The 18,454-nt window shown below is 43.0% G+C and overlaps 1 protein-coding gene and 1 long non-coding RNA gene across 2 annotated transcripts in view; both read left to right on the top strand.

Moving 5' to 3' along the window:
* Positions 1-18,454, top strand: part of AKAP12 (A-kinase anchoring protein 12) — a 105,468-nt gene that overhangs the window by 13,015 nt on the left and 73,999 nt on the right. The gene's annotated exons all lie outside the window — the stretch shown is intronic.
* LOC121013314 (uncharacterized) lies at positions 605-10,581 on the top strand. The gene is made up of 2 exons (XR_005782630.1): positions 605-1,802; positions 9,276-10,581. It is a non-coding gene; the product is annotated as an uncharacterized LOC121013314 (long non-coding RNA).

The raw sequence follows: 18,454 nt of genomic DNA, 5'->3' as shown, positions 1-18,454 counted from the left end.
CTAGGTAACGTGGAATGTTTACCTTTACTTTCAAAGAAGACCCTTCTTTGTGATTTTTTCCGTCTCCACTGCCTGCCCTCTGTTTTGTTCAGGGGATGATTTATGGTTCGCCATTTTTCGTGTCTGAGCACATGATTTTATACTGAATTGAGCCATTACACACTGTGGGCTTGGTCTGCAGCAAGGATCAATTTTCTATCATCACTCCCTGATATTGACCCTTTTAATTTAAAACATGTTTTTTAAAGACATTTTTTAAGACATTGCACCCCTGATAGATTTCCTGACTCCATAAAATATATATTGTTGTGATGCATAAAATAGGATTATTGATGTCTCTAATGGCTTTTAATCTTTTTTTTTTTTTTTTTACATTTTCAGTGCTGCGTGATAATTTTTCACTAAGTTAGCAAACTGTAGAATGCGTCTTAAGAAACTTTGGTTTGAGGGGTGCCTGGGTGGCTCAGTCAGTTGAGTGTCCGACTTCAGCTCAGATCATGATCTCGCGGTTTGGGAGTTCGCGCCCCGTGTCGGGCTCTGTGCTGACATCTCAGCCTGGAGCCTGCTTGGATTCTGTGTCTCCCTCTCTTTCTCTCTGTCTCTCTCTGCCCCTCCCCTGCTTGTGCTCTCTGTCTGTCTCTCAAAAAGAAAGAGAGAGAGAGAGAAAGAAACAAACTTCGGTTTGAAGTTATCCTTCATTTGGATAACAGTTTTACTCCATACCCATAACAAATTGCAGGCTGTGCAAAGTTCAGCCTTAGATGTGGTCTATCTGCTTTGCATTTAAAGTCGATGTACACTGTAGTACATTGGAGGGCCGGGGTGGAGATAGGCTTGTCTGTCAACTATAGGAAATTGCTAAGAATTAGCCAGGCTCTCTATGATGAATTTTTCTTCATTATTTTAGAAATGACGTGTTTAATATTCAGACATGAGCTTCCTTCCCTCTCTGTCTTTCTCTCTCTAGTTCTTATTTGAATTCCAGTTAACAGAGTGTCGTTAGTTTCAGGTGTATAATTCAGTGACTCGGCACTTAGACATGAATTTCGGACTCCTGTAGTGTTCATCTAAATATTTAAAGGGAAATTTTTGTTCTTGAGCTCTGTTTTCCATGAAGAAAGTTAGTGAAAACCAGTAGAAAATGTCACCACTGATGTTTACTAAATCAGTCTTGATTATTACCATCTTTCCTCCAATCCTGACAAAAGTCAGTGTGTAAAATTTAAAGAGAAAGTAGTTGACAGGACTGGGGGCAGATCCCCAGCTGATCTGGTTTTATAGCTGATATTTTTTCTTTGTAAAACTTTCAAGAGTTTAAGTTAACTTTAAATGCAATTCGATGGCAGTTTTAGGTCTCTCAGTTACGATATAGAAAGCTGGTTTGCTTTGATTAAAACGAAGGTCGGTTATTCTTTTCACACTAATTAAAGACATACTAGATCTTTTGAATGCTCAGAAGGTTTTTGTCCTATATGCAGAGTCTGTGGTGACCAAAGAGGACGTACAGTGTTATCTAGAGAGCGAGATTTCAAGTCCCTTTTGGAACTGTGCCTGATAAACAGTCCTCCAGGAGAGGAAGGAATGCAAAGAATGCTTAAGTATTCAGGGAACTAGGTCATGGTTTAAAGTATTACATTTGTCAGAGAAAGTTTCTCAAGCCGTCCCTATGATCCTTGGCTCCTTGCTTCGTCCTTACCCAGTGTGCTTTAGTCTTCCGGCAAATTAAGTGCTTGGATTCACTTCTCAGCCTCTAGGAGGGCTGGTCTAGAAGTAGCAGACCACCTTGCAACACCAAAACAAAGGTAAGGCTCTAGGTTAGTGACTGGGAAGCCATAGATGTGATTAAGTGGGTTTTATTTATTTTTTTCCTTAATTGCATGATCTCAGACTCAAAATTTTTATTTAAAGAGTATGTATGCAAGCGATAATAGGCTATGCATAGGTATATTTACAAAGAAAGGGAAAAGCAGAGAGTTCCTTTTAAGTGAACAGGGGTTGGGGGGGGGGAGGGTCTTTCTTTGCAGTGGGTGTTAAGCACCTCAGGGGACCAGCCCGGTTTCCTGCAACTACATGTGGCCACAGTGCCCACAGTTTATTGTGGACTTAAGCTCATGGAAACCGTACTGTAGCTGAGTGTTGGACAAGGGGCACGGCCGTGACAGGTCCGGAGGCAAGAGGGAGCACAGACTGAGGTACCAGGAAGGGGGACACAGAGGATGCAATGCATGGAGTGTCCCCACAAAATTCATGTGCGGAAACCGGAACGCTCAGTGTGATGGTATTAAAGAGATGGGGCCTTGGGGAGGTGATGGGTCATGAAGGTGAGCCATCGTGGAGCCATCGTGGAGCCATCGTGATCGTGTTAGTTACCTCACAAGAAGAGGCAGGTGGGTGGCTTTCTCGCTCCCTGCCACGTGAGAATAGGATGAGGAGACAGCCCTCTCAGCGGGACCCAGATTGGCCCCCCACCTTCACCTTGGACTCCCTGCCTCCAGGACTGTGTGAAAAATACACATTTGTTGTCTAAGCCCCGGTCGTTTGTCATAGCAGCCCGAGCCAAGATCGAGGAAATAGAATCTATGGTGAATTGTTGAAGAACGGAGACCCTTCAGAGGGGGCAAGAACGTAGAAAAATAGTACAATAATAATAAAAATTGAAAAGTGATGAAATGGGGCCGCCTACTCTTCCTTAACTGCAGGACTTGGCCACATCTTTAGTATGTTGGTAATTATTAATTACGCCTCTCCAAAAGGGGACACATAGTAGGCCTCTTTATGCAAACGCAGTTGAAAAAAGCTGGGCAAGAGAAGAGAGCGTAGCTGGAAGAGGGGTTGAGGAGAGCCCAGGGAGGCACTTGAGGCCCTGCTGCGGACAACATTGAATTCTGGGTGCGGCGTCTGCATTTATTGTGATGGGTAGTGTGGAGCCAATAATTAGTTGGGATCTACGCCCGCATCTGTTAGCATGTAGACGGGGACCGCAAATTTAACAGTTATTCCTAATCTGAGACTGAGACAATAATTCTAATGTATTAGGGAAATGTATTCTTTTTTGGTGGGGGGCACAGGAAGGATGGGTTTTCGTTTCATTCATGTAAAAATGATGGTATTTTTTTTATATATTTAAAAAAAATTCTTTCTAAACATTTATTTTTGAGACACAGAGCACGAGTGGGGGAGGGGCAGAGAGAGGAGGCGACACAAAATCCGAAAGAGGCTCCAGCGGCTCTGAGCGGTCAGCGCAGAGCCCGAGGCAGGGCTTGAACCCCTCAACCGTGAGATCATGACTTGACCCAAAGTCGGACGCTCAACTGACTGACTGAGCCACCCAGATGCCCCCCTGAGCCACCCAGATGCCCCTTATGTATCTGATTTTTAAATGAGCCACATGTAGAGAAATTCCTCCTCTCTGGTTAAACTGGGAAAATAGGGGCTATGTCCCAGCTTTTAAATGTATGTTATTTGGGAAATGCCTCAGATCATCCTGAGATGAAATATTTCATATTTTCCTATCCTTAGTAAGTGATGTCTAGACTTGCTAATGGTGGGGGGGAGGGCCAAGAAAGAAGTAGAAAATTGAGGTAACAGTAAGGATCATTAAAATTTGGGGGGCTGACAAATGTCCATCGACAGATGAATGGATAAACAAGATGTGGTATGTATACACACACACACACACACACACACACACACACACATACATATATGTATATATACATACACACATATATATGTATACGTATATACATACATATATGTACATATGTGCATATATATGTACACGTATACATATATATATGTACGTGTATATATATGTATGTATATAGTGGAGTATTACTCGGCAATCAAAAAATGAAATCTTGCCATTTGCAACTACATGGATGGAACCAGAGGGTATTATGCTAAGCGAAATTAGAGAAAGACAAACATCATATGACTTCACTCGTGAGGAATTTGGGAAACAAAACAGATGAACATGAAGGGAAGCAAAAATAATATAAGAACAGGGAGGGGGGCAAAACATAAAAGACTCTTAAATATAGAGAGCAAACAGAGGGTTGCCGGAGGGGTTGTGGGAGGGGGCATGGGCCAAATGGGTAAGGAGCAGTAAGGAATCTACTCCTAAAATCATTGTTGCACTGTATGCTAACTAACTTGGATGTAAATTAAAAAATAAATTTTCAAAAAAATTTTTAAAAATTGGGGCTGAGGACAGTTTGGATGAATTTCATTGTTGAGGTAATCCAGATAATTGCATCAGATTGAGATTATTTTCAGTCTGCAGTGAGTCTAATAATAACTGTTTATAGACTCCATTTCTATGGCACTTAACTGCATGTAGAGCTAAATATCCTAACGCAAGCCACGTTATGCCTTCAAACTTTGCCTTAACCATATTTTCTGGAGCCAAAGACAGTTGGACTAGTGTGAAGTTAAATGCTGTAAATTGTGTTCCTCAAACCCTTTCGAGCTCCTGCAGGGAGTACTGGTTGTATTGTAGCTGTATGTGAACCTGAACGGAGATCAGGGGAAGGTCAAAATAGAGCCTTTTTGAACGGAATTGCAAATTCTTCTGGCGAATAAGAGTAAAGAGAAATGTCATCTGCTTGTTGCTTTTTATGGTCATGAAGAAGGAAAAATCCTCAAAGTTTATGATTCCTTTACTATGAGCCAATCAACTGGCTTATATGGGCTTCGGATAAAAAGTTGAGAAAGACACTGATTTATTTTTTCTTGAGTCTGATGAAAGCAAATAAAGCAAATAACTGTATTTGGGATTGTAACTGAGCAAAAATTTTAAGATAGCTGCTGCTTTTAAAATCTGAGTCAGGGTGCCTGGGTGGTTCAGTCGGTTGGGCATCAGACTCTTGATGGACTCAGACTCAGTCAGCTCTGATGGATCAGACTCAGGTCGTGATCCCCTGGTTCACGAGTTCGAGCCCTGCGTGGGGCTCTGTGCTGACAGCACGGAGCCTGCTTGGGATTCTCCTGTGCTCCGTGTCTCTCTCTCTCTCTCTCTCTCTCTCTCTCTCTCTCTCTCTCTCTCAGAAATAAACATTAACAAAAATTTGGGGGCGCCTGGGTGGCTCAGTCGCTTAAGCGTCTGACTTCCGGCTTGGGTAGTGATGTTGCGTTTTGTGGGTTTGAGCCTGTGTCAGGCGCCCCCCCCCCCCCCCCCCCCCCCCCCCCGCGTCCCATTGTGTCACTTGAAAAAAAACATTAAAAAAAAAAAAAAAAAAAAATCAAAAGTCACCATAGGGCTATTCTTGGGAGATTGTTTCAGGCCACAATAAACTGGAGCAGGTCAATCTAGGCATAAGGTACTGATTCTTGCTTCTGAGTAAATATTGGCTATTATTGGGTTTATTTTTTAAATCAGTGTATACAAAGTCTATATTAATCGAATATGCCCACTTACTGACCCTTTTCTTGAGTGTAACTTTTTTTTTTTTTAATGTTTATTTTTGAGAAACAGAGCTGGATAGGGCATAAGTGAGGGAGGGGCAGAGAGAGAGGGGGGGACACAGAATCCGAAGCAGGCTCCAGGCACCGAGCTGTCAGCACCGAGCCCAACGCGGGGTTTGAACCCACGAACTGCGAGATGGTGACCTGAGCTGAGGTCCAGCACTCAACCAGCTGAGCCACCCAGGCGCCCCTCTCTCTCTCTTTCTCTCAAATAAATAAACTTTAAAAAGAAAATGAGCCATCAAAGTGAAAATTGAACTAGGAAGTGGAGCTTTTGTTTCACTAGCTCTTGAGTTTAATACTAGGGTCTCCCTGTGGTTGGCTCAGCTCCCAGTTTTGGGGCTGGTGGGTCCAGGACCACTGCAGTGTGAAGGGATCCTGGCTGTGAGGCCAAGAGAACATGTCTTTTCTTCTTCTCTCTTCTCCCTTCTCCTCTCCTTCCTCTTCTCCCCCTCTCCCTCCTCTTCCTTCTCCTTCGATGTCTTTTGTTAACTGAGGGGATACTAGACAGCTCCTAAGGTACCAAATGCACTATATTTCTAAGTATTTTAGGATACGTTACTACATCTTTAAGGGGCAAATGATTCATCTTCATTAGCCAACCTCTTCTCTCCACTGTCCCGACTCTGCCCACTCCATCATGGCCTGGAAGTAGCTGATGCTGGGCTGTACGAGCAATTTGGGTTCGGAGGTAAGTTGCACAGCCTAAATTCGAAGCATTACTACTTATTTTTCTCTTTAATTTGGCTGTAACTGACAGCCAGGCCCCTGCAATCACCCCCTTTTCCCTTCCTGTTTTGCTCTGCTTGCCTGACATCCCAGTTCCTCATCCTTCCTACTGGGCCCTGATGAATTCCATTCCATTTCAAACACATTTCCTCCCTTAGCACCATCTCCCAGCCGATCCCAGGGTTTTAACACTAAATTATGTCCACCAAGTTTCAGTCCCATGTATAGGTCTGGGCATTAGACAAGTTTACCTCAGGGGGAGCCTGCCTTCTGTCCCTTTGGCCCCGCTGTGTTCCCATAAAGGGGAACTCTTGGAGAATGGTATCCCTGTCTTCGTCTTCTCTTCCTGTCATTTATCAACGTCCAGGCCGCCGTGAAGTGTTTGTTGGTTCCAGTTCTGGTCCCTTAGATCTTTTCCTTGTTCCCAAATTTTAAATATTCTATGTCATACATGCAACATTCATCTAAAAACTAGTCTTGCGACTGGAAGCCCCCACTGCCCAGGCCACTGGATGGGTAGGAGCAACACTGAGTGTCCGTAGGCTGCTTTTCCACAAAGGCAAACATGAGGAAATGAGGTTTTGGGAAGTAGTTACTAAAAGGTGGGGGTGGGGGTGGGGAAACAGTCTTCCTGGTTCTACCCATTTTTCTATACATATAATTGCTTTATAGATGTAGATGGTTATAAAGTTAGAAGTACCCTGGACCCTGTAACTGGAGAGGCCCTCTGCTTGTAGGTGTATATAGCCCTCCAGACTTTCTTTGCTTCCAGTTACGCACCTATCATTCCCGTATTCTTTATTCCCCAAGTTGCATCTTTTTTTTTTTTTTTTTAACATTTATTTATTTTTGGGACAGAGAGAGACACAGCATGAACGGGGGAGGGGCAGAGAGAGAGGGAGACACAGAATCGGAAGCAGACTCCAGGCTCCGAGCCATCAGCCCAGAGCCTGATGCGGGGCTCGAACTCGCGGACCGCGAGATCGTGACCTGAGCTGAAGTCGGACGCTTAACCGACTGAGCCACCCAGGCGCCCCTCTTTTTTTCTTTTTAATGTTTATTTTTGAGAGACAGAGAAAGAGAGAGAGAGAGAGCACGAAGGGGGGAGGGGTAGAGAAGGGGACAGAGGATCTGAAGTGAGCTCCACACTAACAGCATCGGGCGTGATGCAGGGCTCAAACTCACAAACCTTGAGATCCTGCTCTGGGTCAAAGTTGGTTGCTCAACTGACTGAACCACCCAGGCGCCCAGAAGCCAATGGTTTATTAAATGTTTTCTTTTGATCTTCTATACATTTTTTTTTTCCCCTTTCAATCAAGGTAATCATGAATGTAAACATCGTATGTCTAATTGTAAGTACTTTCCCATTGTGGTGCAGTAGTCACATGGCCTCCGAGAAATGGCGACACGACTGAAGTCCGTTTTCCGCCACCTTGGCCATCATCGATGCAGACTGTGGTATCTTCATCATATTTGTACGGAAACATCATTGCGGTTTGGGCTATGCATGGATTTCGTGATTGGGTCGGCTTTTATATTGCGAATTCTGTTTGAAGCAGAAACCTAGGCAGTTGACTTAAAGGTTCAAACATTTGATTTATTGTCATTTTCCTTTTCAACAAATAATGTCCAGTACGAATTAACTGACGTTTAGAAAGTCTGTGTTTTCCTTCTCCTCCCCACCTCCAAAAAGAAAATCCCTAAAGCCTTTCTAACTTTTCTTGCGAACAGCTCGGCTTAGTATGGGAGGGAATCTTAGAGAAGCCAGCGTGTATCAGGACGATTTCACACGTGAAGGCTGCCTCAGCCCCCGACAGCTGGAGAGACATTCCACAGTGCCCACCAAGTCTAAGGTGTTGACAACGTTTCTGGGCATTACTTTCCTTATACTTCAGAGCTCAAGCACATTTTCTTTGCCTGCAAACCAGACCATTTGCTGCCCGAAGTTCTCTGCCTTTAGATTGATTTCTTGTACGTGTAAAGAGGTGTTGAGGTGACCTCCAGAATCCTGTCTTCTTTTAAAGTTCAATGTTCTGTGACTCACACGCTGATGATCCTCTTAGAGTCTGGTAATGTAAAGGCAGAAGTACCACTTGCTGAACTAGAAGCTTTGGGCTTTCTCTAACTCACAACTCAAAGTAAACGGGTCTGGGAGGCCCCCGTTCAAAAACTACTAAATTCCTTCTGTTACTTCTTCAGATATTGTTACACCACAGGCTCTCGTGAGCTGTATCATCCACTGGCCTGGCTTCCGTTACATTTGTGCGCTGTTGGGTTCTGAAACCGTCCGTCTCCATCTGGGACACCTCTGTCCCGTTGTCTCTTGTCCCTTCAAGCTGAGCCCACCCACCTCGAATCTATACCTACTGTCCTCTTCCCTGTCGATTGCGTTTTCCAGATTGGGGCAGGTGGAGAGGAGACTTCTGTGAGAAAAGCTAGTGGGATACAGAAGGGATGGAATGAAAAAGAGGAAAGTAAACAAGAGAACATCCTCTTGGAGGGTAGCCTGACACTCCTAAGTTTGCCACAGTGGAGAAGCCAGGAGCAAGGAGAGGTCCTGAAAGGTGTAAATGAACTACTGACCTGCCTTGAGGGCTGGGGGCAAAGCCTTTTAAGTCAAAAATGTTCTATGTTTTGGGCGCAGGAGTGGCTCAGTCGTTTGAGCATCTGACTTCGGCTCAGGTCATGATCTGGAAGTTCATGGGATCAAGCCCTGCAACAGGTTCTGTGCTGACAGCTCGGAGTCTGCTTGGGATTCTCTCTCTCCCTCCCTCTGTCCTTCTGAGGCTTGCTCACTCTCTTTTTCAAAATAAATAAACATTAAAAAAAAACGGAACAGTACATACATAGGTACATAAAAGGCAATTCTTTTTCCTTACCCCATCCATCCCCTATCAATCTTCCCTCATCATAAAGAACTGCAGTTAACCGTGATTATAATATTCTTCTTGGCCTAGAATGGATTACTCAGTGGATATGTGAAAAAAAAAATTGGTGATCACCAGAAGTCAGGTTGGGTTCACTAAAAATAAACCCAGTAATCAACCCTCTGCTTCTTTTTTTTTTTCTGTTGTTTTCAGGTTTCTGTACTATAGAGTGTTTGAGATAAGACTGATAGCGTTTCCAGATTCTAGCAGAGATGTGACAAAATTGAATAGTTCAGCAACTCTCCTTAAATGTGGTCAAACGTACGGTTGGATAAACATAGTTGACACATCATCCTAGTAAGCTTCGCCAGCTACAGAACTCCCTCGGCCTGGCCAGAGTTAATGTTTTACCAGCTTGCGTCAGAAGTGAGGGCAGATGTCTCAAATTGGCAAATGACTGAAAAATTAGAAAGTGAGGCTGGATTGTGTCTTTTTTTTCAAACTTTGGCATGGCGACAGTGTTGGGATAAAGAGGAAGGACTGTGTAGCTCTCCCCGCACCAAAGCAGACGGACGTGAAGCACACAGTACAGGACAGAGAAAGATACTGGGGCTGTGTAAGGACAGGTGGAGAGAAGTGCATCGAATCGAACGGGAGAAAAACGCCCTGAGATGCACGAGTTCCTGTGCTTTTTGAAAAACCAAATTCTAAAGCAATTGGGCGACGCACTGGACCATGTCGAGTGTTCACGCTTTTTTGTGCCAGCACGCCTAATTTTGGAAGGTCAGCAAAAAAGGAATACAAGAGCAGGAAAACTATATGCCATGCGATGATTATTACCACTGTTTATCGCTGCCTTGTTTAAGGTACGGAAAGATCGGCCAAGTGAATTACGTGTGGCGCATAGACTAGATCCTTGTCATTAAAGGGTCGTGAGAGGAATTTGTGGCATCCTGGCCAAATGTGTGGTTTCAGAGTGCGGGGGAGTATGCAGAACTGACTTCACAATAGCAATTCTTTCTCTATAGTATATGTACGCGGCTAAGTGTGAAAAGGTGTGCCTGAAAATGAAGCGTTAGAATGACAAGTGTTTTAGATGATTTCTTTAGTATTTTTCTTTTTTTAAGATCGTTGAAAAACCAGATCAGCGTGGGAGGGAATTTCGGATGAAAGAGGATCTAACTTATAAGCGGGAGGGAGGTAAATCACTATTGTTTATTATCTTTATTCTTTTAAGTTTATCTTGAGAGAGAGGACCAGTGGGGAAGGGGCAGAGAGCGGGGAACAGAAGATCCGAAGCGGGCTCTGTGCTGACAGCGGGGCTTGAACCCAGGAACCGTGAGATCATGACCTGAGCCGAGTCACTTAACCGACTGAATCACCCAGAAGCGCCGATAGCTGGGGGTTTTAATTGATTTTATGTTGACAATAGTATAAAATGAGGGAGGGTGGCTGATACACAGCATTTCAAGTATACTCTTAATGCTTTATTAATAAAAATACTGTACTGTGGTTTGCACTGGTCTATATGGAGTAGTGTCCTTAGTAATCAGAGCTACATTTTAAAAACTACATTTTTAAAAAATTTTTTTATTTTAAGTTTTTAATGTTTATTTTTGAGAGAGAGAGAGCGAGAGAGCGAGCGAGCATGAGTGGGGGAGGGGCAGAGAGAGAGAGGGAGACACAGAATCCGAAGCAGCTCCAGGCTCTAAGCTGTCAGCACAGAGCCTGATATGGGCTCGAACCCACAAACCGTGAGATCATGACCTGATCTGAAGTTGGACGCTTAACCAGCTGAGCTACCCAGGCACCCCTCTATGTGTAAGTTTTTGAGTGACTACCAGACTTCTCCAAAGCAGCTGTGCCATTTTACTTTCCCACCAGAAGTGGCAAAGGGTTCCATTTTCTCCACATGCTCCCTGGTACTTGGTTCATCTGCCCTTGTGAATATTATAGTCATCTTAGTGGGTGTGCAGCGCTTGTATCTTACTGTGGTTTTGCTTTGCGTTTCCTTGATGACGTCGATCCAGTTTGTTTTTAGTGAACGAAATTTCCAGTGTCTATCTTCATCCACGTAAAGAGAAAATTAAAGACGCCTTCCGGAAGACTGTGCAGCAAGCACCCTGATGCATCCGTGTGAATGTTGTGGGCTCTGCGCCCCTGGTAATTGAAGCAGTGCTCTTCTGGTTTCTGAAAAACCGTTCTTAACAGCCATGACTATTAAGCTCTTCTCTGTTAAGATAAATTCTGCTTGTGGATGGGGGAGTTGCTCAAATAATAAAATGTTCTGGGGTGCCTGGGTGACTCTGTCGGTGAAGCGTCGGACTTCGGCTCAGGTCGTGATCTCCCAGCTCGTGGGTTTGAGCCCCACGTCGGGCTCTGTGCTGACAGCTCGGAGCCAGGAACCTGCTTCTGATTCTGTGTCTCCCTCTCTCCCTGCCCCTCCCCTGCTCACACTTTTTCTCTCTCTCTCTCAAAAATAAATAAACATTAAAAAATTAAAAAAAAAATGTTTTGTAGTAGGAAGGCGTAATGGTGAGAATTTCTGTTGGTTAAACATAATTGTACAGAAGCAGTTCAAGACTGACCGGTCATGAACATTTTGCCAGACTTGTTTTTGGTCTCTTACATGTGTCCTTTTGTTTGAACTCTGAGACATCAGAATACTTGGCAAGAGGTTAGCACTGACTCGTAAGAATAAATTCCTCATTCTTCTTCACCACAGTACCATTATCACACGTGAGAGGCTTAACATTAATTTTATCATCTAATAATAGAGTCCATATTCAAACTTACCCTATTCCTTAAATGGGTTTCATACCTGCGTTGAAAAAAAAAAAAAAAAGATCCAGGATCTCCTCAAGGTTCCCAAATTTCATTCAGCTATGTTTCTTTTTAGTCTCTTAAACTAGAATATGTCTCCCATCTTCTTGTTTTTCATGGGATTTATTTTTATGGAGAGCCTGGCCAGTTTCATGCATAGTGGGTTTATCCAGTTTGTTTTTCTATGATTGGGGAACATTCTTAGCCAGCATACACCTCCCTGATATTTAGTGCTTACTGTTAACATCACACCAGGAGTCTAGAACATTGGGTGGCCCCACTCTGGGCGATGCTAAGTTTGATGATTTGGTTAAGGGCTCATACCAGATCTCCTCATTAGAGAGATGCTTTTCCTGGGGCTCCTGGGTGGCTCATTCGGGTTGGCGTCCAACTTTCAATTTCAGCTCAGGCCATGATCTCACGGTTCGTGAGTTCGAGCCCTGTGTCAAGCCTGCGGTGCAGAGCCTGCTTGGGATTCTCTCCAGCTCCCTCTCTCTCTCTGGCCCTCCCGTGCTCTTTCTGTCAAAATAAATAAACTTAAAAAAAAAGAAAAGAAAAAAAAAAGAAGCTTTTCACTGTGGGGTAACATGGCACGTTGATATAGACCGTACTGTGGCCAAACGATGTCTTAGCATCCGCTGATGATTCTTGCCTGACTCCCGTTGGAGGTTTGCAAAATGGGGACACTCTTATCCACTATTTTTTCTACATTTCTTCACTTGGCATTCTTCGGTATAAAAGACTTTTTCCCCCCCTTCCCCCCCCATTTTCTCCCTTTGTTTTCCCCTTTACATTAAAGATAGTTTTCAACAACGTTTCGAGCATGTTTCCAATTTTTATTTCAAACTTGCCTCAAGGAAGGAAATCCCTAGCAGGGCACTTCAAAGACTCCTCTTGGTGGGGACATGTCATAGAACAAGAGAAATGGTGAGATAATTGTTGTTGGATTGGTTAAAAGAATGGGACCAAGGTGGTTATTACCCTTAGTTCTTGAGGATCACCTGGCTGGGAGTGGTGATGGTGGAGGGGGGGTAGGGTGGCAGGGAAGGGGGTCACTAGAGTAGGACATCTGACTTTAATTAAAACATGTCAGGACATTTTGGCAGAAATGCTTATTTTTTTCCTGAAGGAAGTTGTGAATTACCTGATGAGACATAAGGAGTTCTGTATCTGAACAGGTCAGGGTCTTTAAGCATTGTAAATATGGAAACTAGAAATTGTAGGAAGATTAAAAAATAGCAGGAAGAAAAAAGTTCCAACTTAACATAGCCTTTATCTCTTTTGTATGTTCTTAGAGAAAGAGTCACAGTTTTAATCATTTTTAACTTCAAAGCATTGAAAAACAGACTCAGGTTCACAGCAACAATGGTATGAAAATGGAGGTAATAGTTCTTTTTTTCCTTTCAAAAAATTTCAATGTTTATTTTTGAAGGAGAGAGAGACAGCATGAGTGGGGGAGGAGCAGAGAGAGAGGGAGACACAGAATCCAAAGCAGGCTCCAGGCTCTGAGCTGTCAGCACAGAGCCCGGAGCGGGGCTCGAACCTGCGAATCGTGAGATCATGACCTGAGCCAAAGTCAGACACTTAACCAACTGAGCCACCCAGGCGCCCCCGTTTTCCTTTTTTAACTGTTTATTTTATTTATTTTGAGAGAGAGAGCGAGGGGAGGGGCAGAGAGAGAGAGAGAGAGAGAGAAAATCCCAAGCAGGCTCCATGCTGTCAACAAAGAGCCCCACATGGGGCTCTATCTCAAAAACCGTGAGATCATGACCAGAGCGGAAATCAAGAGTTGGCCCTTTTTTACCGACTGAGCCACCCGTGCCCATGGAGGTCATATTTCTAAGTCAGTTCTCCCAGACCTGTTTGAACCCCATGAAGTCAAGCGATGGTGCTGATTGTGTTACCCTGACTGCCATTTTTGTTGCAACAAGCTGTCCTTTTAATGGCTCTTAACCTGTTGTTTCTGGAAGACATTTGGAAAGCCAGAGGTTTGGCAAATGAGAATCTAGAGCTGGACAGTGTCCCTCATGTTAATTTGAGGTTTCCATTGTTAGTTGCATTCAGGGTGTTGAGCCCTCCGAGCGTCCCTTGAAGAGTGCGCGTCCATTTTACATTGAGAAAAGGGAACAAAACCATTGAATACATTTTTGAAAAATGAACCCACCCTCTAAGAAAGTGGTGTAAAAAACAGCTTGACTACGATCTTCCCTTAGAAACACTATCGTAGGAGACATCACATTGCTAAAGTTCACATGTTGCTGTAAAAGACCTTTGAATGAATCATTAACAGGTTTTTTTTGTGTGTGTGTCAGAATACTTTACACATTTTATATTGATTTAGTAATTTGAATGTTTAAAAAAATCTCATACTATCACTGGAAGAAGTAAGGTTTTATAGGATTATTTTCCTGCCATCTGTCTCAACAGGACCACCTACATATCATTTTTTTATCCAACAAGTTGTACATTTATATTTTCCACTATCGTGTGGGATTGCAGAAAGGCTGTTTTTATTATTTCTGTTGAATGACTTTATGCAGATTAAGCCACTTGGAAAAATGTTCTAATTATCTAGACATCTAGACTGGTTTTGTTTAATTGGTTAACATTCATCTTTGCAAGAAGAAAATAGCTAGTAAATAATAAAAATTAGATTGAACGTATTTATTAATGGATGACCTCACTAGCCATTTGTCTCGGTCCTACAATTGCTCGTTGACACATTGATCAGACTGAAATTTCGTGTACAAACAGAACTCTGGTAGTGTTGAGCCTCCACGGACTGTGAAATACAATTTGCAGAGAGTTAAACAATAAATTTTGTGGTTTTTTTTCCTTCTGTGTTCCAGGAGACCTTTTAAATCTTGAAACAAATTTACATGTAGCAAAGCTAAAACTGTGCAAGCTAATTTTCCTAGCAAGGTGTTCTGGTGGTTGGAATCTCTGTTGCAAAGGCTCCTTAGGAGAAGCCAGCAAGGGGTTGAAAATGTAGATTTCTACCTGCAAGTGTCTGCTTCCCGTGTTTGAAAATGATGAAGACATTTGTGTAGGTGCTAATGCGCTCCATTGCATGTTTCCGTTTTTGCTTAGGGCTTTAGTGGAACTGAGAGAGAAAGGCTAATAATGAAACGGAGTTAGCTTTAGCTTTGTCAGCAGTGGGGGGGGGGCGGCCCCCCCGCCACCGCGGTGGTTGAAGGGATAGGATCAGGCTCACGCCCCAGCTCTGCAGTCACTGCAGCTTGTCTCCCTGGGGACAGAGCCTCACACAAAGGCAAGCCAAGCAGGACTGGGAGTGGCTAGAGGAGCACAAGACACCTGGAGATCCAAGACTTGGAGGAACTTATTATTTATTTGCCATTTATTTTACCTGCCCCACCCCCACCCCCAGGAAGTCGTTGATTGTGTTTTATCAGTCTTGTGCTTTTATGAAAGATTTAGATAGCCCGTTGATTTCCCTGTTCCTTTTTATTGTTGTATCTCTTTAAAAGAAGAATACAAGGGCACCTATCCTTTACAAGACTTATCCTTTTGGGATTGATGTGGAAGGATTGACTTCGAGGTGGAGTTCTTTGTGAGCCCGAGCTCAGTTTAAGCGATGTAAGACAAATCTTGCTCACGGTCATTTAGTTATTTAACAAGATAACAAACCTAAAAACAAATACAGCAAGTTATACAATCTTGAAGATTCGGAAGAAAATGAATCCGTCCTTTCCTAGGGGTAATTACTTCTGCAGCTGTTTCAAGGTGGGTTCTGTACTCTGGGGCTCCAGATCTCCATCAGACAGATGGAGATGTCGAGCAAATGTCTGAGCACGGTTATTAATCGATGGGGCTGCAATAAATGTTTGTCAGTTATAAATGTTATGTAGACTGGAATGCTTTACTAAGCTATATATACACACACACACACACACACACACACACATATACATATATCCGTATATATATGTGTGTGTATATGTGTGTGTGTGTGTGTATACACACACACACACACACACACACACACACACACACACGCTTTTACTTAAAAAAAAGAGAGACCTGGATTTTATCTTTTTTTAGGGGTGGAAAGTGCCTATGATAACCACACCCATACAGATAAGTAACTCATTTTCTGGATCTGCTCCTCTTTAAGAGAGTTTTTAAAATGCAAAATGGATGGAATAAGAAATCCAGGCATATTGTTCCTAAAGGTCTAGACATTTATGAGGGGGAGAGCTTTATAGAACTGAAATAATACAGAACTGTTAAATTCCTTTAACTCAAAATTTGCTGCTTAATAGAATCTCAATAGATATTTATTGAATGAGTCTCACACTTAGATCTTAAAATGAGAAGGCATAAAACCACATATAGACTATTGCCTCCTATTTTCCCATTTTCTTTGGTATAGTATATTTTAACAGGGCTATAAATCCTACTTCTTTTTTAGCTTTTCCCTTCTGTTCATTTTGAACAAATATAAGACATTTTAAATGCTAATAAGTGTGTACATAGGAACAGATTTTAGGACTAATGTGTGGATTTTGTAAGAATTTATTCTCCAAGTGTATTGGTTTGCCAGATACTGGTGTATCTTCTAGTAAAAAAAAGCATTCATCACTGAACTATATGAGACATGGTAAGCCTTCCCTTTTCAGACCCTTAGGGAGTAGCTCATCGATGCGTGTGTTTCTTGTACTACTGTGGAAAGAGGAATAGTAGATAGAATGTGTTCATCTTCTCATTTGTATTTTATTTAAAATCTACGATAATGAAAATGTATCGTGTCTGATAACTGAAAATTTCATGAATTAACTGCATATTAATTTCTGTGTGAATGTTGGGGTCTATAATGTATGAATGTGGATAGACTCACAGTGAGGGAGAATTCGTGTGCTGTTTATCGTTATCAAAGATGCACCATAAGTCCGGTTGGATTTTGATTTGGGAAAGGTCCGTTCTTTAAACACAGATATGCTGGAGATCGCTTTCTCTCTGCAGTAGACAGTGGTGCTTCAGTTATGTGAAGAGAAGGCCTTGTTCATGACTGAGCTTCGGACAATGAGTTTAAAAGTGTTCTTCCAGCAAAACCTCCTGCTTATTTTCTAAAATCCTTCAATAAATCTTTAAATTCATACTGTACTCTTTTAGTGGCCTGGAGTGCCCACACCCAGAACCTTATTCCAGAACTCTTGGGAAGACACTTGTTATTCTAGTGCTTTAAAAGATTGTTAGGGGCGCCTGGGTGGCGCAGTGGGTTAAGCGTCCGACTTCAGCCAGGTCACGATCTCGCGGTCCGTGAGTTCGAGCCCCGCGTCGGGCTCTGGGCTGATGGCTCGCAGCCTGGAGCCTGTTTCTGATTCTGTGTCTCCCTCTCTCTCTGCCCCTCCCCCGTTCATGCTCTGTCTCTTTCTGTCCCAAAAAAATAAATAAACGTTAAAAAAAAAAATTAAAAAAAAGAAAAAAAAAAAGATTGTATTGCCGGGGCGCCTGGGTGGCTCAGTCGGTTGAGCGCCCGACTTAGGCTCAGGTCACCATCTCACAGCTTGTGAGTTCACCCCCTGCACCAGGCTCTGTGCTGATAGCTCAGGGCCTGGAGCCTGCTTCAGATTCTGTGTCTCTCTCTCTGTCTCTCTCACTCTGCCCCTCCCCTGCTCACGCGTGGGGTCTCTCTCTCTCTCAAAAATAGGCATTAAAAAAAACTTTTAAAAAAAGGTTGTATTGCTTAGTATTATCTTCTTAAATATTATCTTTAAAAAAAAAAGTAAAGATACAGGAGACAGGAACAGTGGCCAGGAAGCTGGGATTTTTGTACAGTGGTTTCTACTCCAAACAAGGTCTGTGACTTTGGAGCAAGTTCTCTCAGAGTTTGGTTCTCAATGGTGTAGTTAGAGGAACTATTCTAAATGATCTTGAAGAGGAATCCTTCAAGCACGACTGTTTCATGATATTGCTGTATGTAGTTTTTATTTATTTATTTTTGAGAGTGGGGAGGGGCAGAGAGAGAGAGAGAGAGGATCCCAAGCAGGCTCCCACACGGTCAACATGGAGCCAGATGTGGGGCTGGAACTCACAAACTGAGACCGGGACCTGAGCCGTCATCAAGTGTTGGACGATTAACTGAGCAACCCAGGCGCCCCTATGTCTCCTTTTAAAAAAATGTGATATTATTAGATACTTTACAAAATACTCAGAACACTGCCCCTCCCAATTTTGGCATATGAAGACTATCTTTCATTTACAGAATTCCCTATGTTTCCATGTCACTTAACAGATACATTACAGCTGACTGAACCATTCTTTTTATTTGCCAGTGAACACAATGACAGCTTATTCCGCAGGGAGTGACTTTGTTTATGGGCCCTCCCCCTGTTATTTCCGCAAGGTAAGCGTCCAAGGCTTCGTGACAGTAGAAAGAACACGCGCCTTGTAGTCAAGACATGTGTTTGAATCCCTGTCTGCCACTTACACAAGATAAGTAGCTTAACGTGAACTTTTCCTCTACAAATTGGGTAGAAGGCTGCAAAGGGCTTGTGTTTACAAGTTATGCTAATTTCGATGCCACTGGGGACAAGTAAGTGCTCTGA

The sequence above is a fragment of the Herpailurus yagouaroundi genome, unplaced genomic scaffold (genome assembly GCF_014898765.1).
Source record: "Herpailurus yagouaroundi ecotype Mexico unplaced genomic scaffold, PumYag 198, whole genome shotgun sequence".
In the NCBI taxonomy this organism is placed as follows: Eukaryota; Metazoa; Chordata; class Mammalia; order Carnivora; family Felidae; genus Herpailurus; species Herpailurus yagouaroundi.
Note: the sequence above shows the minus strand (reverse complement) of the source record. Positions and strands in the feature narration are given on the sequence as shown.